Source organism: Vicia villosa, unplaced genomic scaffold (assembly GCF_029867415.1).
Source record: "Vicia villosa cultivar HV-30 ecotype Madison, WI unplaced genomic scaffold, Vvil1.0 scaffold7, whole genome shotgun sequence".
Taxonomy (NCBI): domain Eukaryota; kingdom Viridiplantae; phylum Streptophyta; class Magnoliopsida; order Fabales; family Fabaceae; genus Vicia; species Vicia villosa.
In genome coordinates, this window is record NW_026706810.1 from 565,790 (window position 1) to 568,047 (window position 2,258).

Below are 2,258 nucleotides of genomic sequence, written 5' to 3' on the forward strand. Positions count from 1 at the left end.
TACAATATAATAAAGCTAGATGAGTTCTTTGGCAAGTTTGCCAAGTGTCAACATATTAGACTATATACTATTTTTATTTTAGCTATTAAAGGAAAGGTTTCTATAATTAAAAAAATTATTTAATTATTAATTATTATAAAATATTATTATCAGAATATTTAAGTTTTTATAATTAAATGGGCCATTCACGTTCAAATTTTTCTTGGGCTTATGTATTGAATTTATTGTTGTCGGTTCAGCTTCACAAGAGCATGCATCAATGCCGAAAAAAGGAAATACGCGGTTTGCAACTTGTGTTCCTAAATAAATCACTGAGTAAATCCATCCTTTCCACTTCCAATCAACCTCGGGTCCTTAAAAAAATCAATGCTTTCTCTTTTCCCATTCCTTATTCATCTCATATTCCATGTATTCCGATGCATCTTTCCATCGATTCACTTCAACTGTCATCAATGGTTTATCTTTTCCCAAACCCGAGTCAGTAATATGTTGATTTGTGTTGAATTCGTATCTATAAATAGGTCAATTTTCAGACGGTGTCGGGTGAAGGTGATTCATGTGTTTTGCGTAATAGTGGCGAGATCATTTGGTGAAAAATTGATGGGACTGGGTAGAGGTAGGGTTCCATTTGGTGCACTCAACAACAAATCGGAAGTCAATGATGTTAGTAGTGGTGGTTCTTCCGATGGATCTGAAGGTAGTATTGTCGATTTTACTGAAGAGGAAGTAGATGCTTTGTTGGATGAGAAGATGAAAAGGGAGAGATTCCTCGTGATACTGAGGTATGTGTATTGTTTGTGTTGTGTTAGTTTGGTGATTTTTAATTTGATTATTCACTGGTTTTTGTTGTTAGTTAAACTGGTTTTGTTTTTGGGTTTGGTTTTTTTGCTTTTTGTTTTGTAGAAGAAATGGAGAATGTGGTGGATCTCATCAAGAGACTTAAGCAATGTGTAAGATGATTTAAGGGAAGAAAATAAAAGCTTCAGACAGATCTTGAATCGACTAAGAAGAAATACAGTGATAGTGGTGAGTATAAGTAGCTTACTCATGATAGGAAAGTATTAAGTTTGCAATCTCTACTATGCTTAGTTGTTTACATTGGTTAAAAGTACTATATTTGTGTCAACATTATCTACATTTGTGTCAACATTATCTGTACTCGAATATTATCAAGTAATGACATTTTCCATATTTCATAAGAAAATTTTATTTTATCGAAGTACTGACTTAATAGTTTTTATCACATTGCATTATCCTAGCTTTTTAACTAACTCTTTGGTTTTAGCTAAACACATTTAAATGTTTCAACATTATCTACATTTGTGTTTTCTCATAGAATGAGATGAAAACAAAGATTGATGAACTGAATGAGGCCATGTCTAATTTGAGAATGAAGGCTTCCTCTTTAGAGTTGCAAATAGTTATGAGGGTTATGATCTACTTATATGTGAGTGTATCGATAGAGTTAGAAAGATAACTTTGATATGGTTTCTCTTATCTTTGTGTATAACATGGGCGTATAGTCATTTATCCTTTTTTTGTGTAATTTCATTTAACATTTATTTATAACTAAGGTGCTAATAGTTATGATTTGTATTTTCATATACCTTTCACCGTGCATAATTCCCGGGCTGAATTCCTGTTTTCTTCAGTGTTTTATAATTAATAAGGCCTGGCCACATAACTTCATAATCATGTGCTCATGAGTTATTTGAATCTTATAATATTTATATTGAGTTTGCAGGGGAAAAGAGGTATTGAGAAACAACCCTTCCAGCTTCCTGATTTTATTGTTGTCTACTGTGTTAATAAAATTTCAATAAGCATCAAAGAGATTGTTCTTAAACACTTGCTTTTATATACTTTTGTAGCTGTCTATATGGCGTTGCAATGACGAGGTTCGTGTTAGGGCTGATGAGCTCCGTAGATCATGTAAGAGAGATGCAGAACATTATATTTGTAGTTAATTTGCGAATTTCTTGCAGTTCTATACTTTGACATTGAAACGTGCCAGTTTGGATTAATTAGCATGGTGTGTTGTACCATTAAGCAGTTTCTTACAAGGTTCGGCTAGGTATCGAAGATACGCTATTGAGGAAATAGAAGAAGCAACAAAATACTTTTCCAACTCACTGAAGTTGGTGAAGTAGGTTATGGACCAGTCTATAAGGCTGAATTAGATCTCACTGCATTTGCAATAAAAGTGTTGAAACCCGTTGCAGCTCAAGGATGGTTGCAATTTCAACACGAGGTATGCA

The 2,258-nt window shown here is 33.3% G+C and overlaps 1 long non-coding RNA gene across 1 annotated transcript; it reads left to right on the plus strand.

The window, feature by feature from the left end:
* The first annotated feature begins 235 nt into the window (after window positions 1–235).
* On the plus strand, window positions 236–1,962 carry LOC131643105 (uncharacterized). The gene is made up of 3 exons (XR_009296133.1): window positions 236–782; window positions 904–1,026; window positions 1,872–1,962. It is a non-coding gene; the product is annotated as an uncharacterized LOC131643105 (long non-coding RNA).
* Window positions 1,963–2,258: the final 296 nt, after the last annotated feature.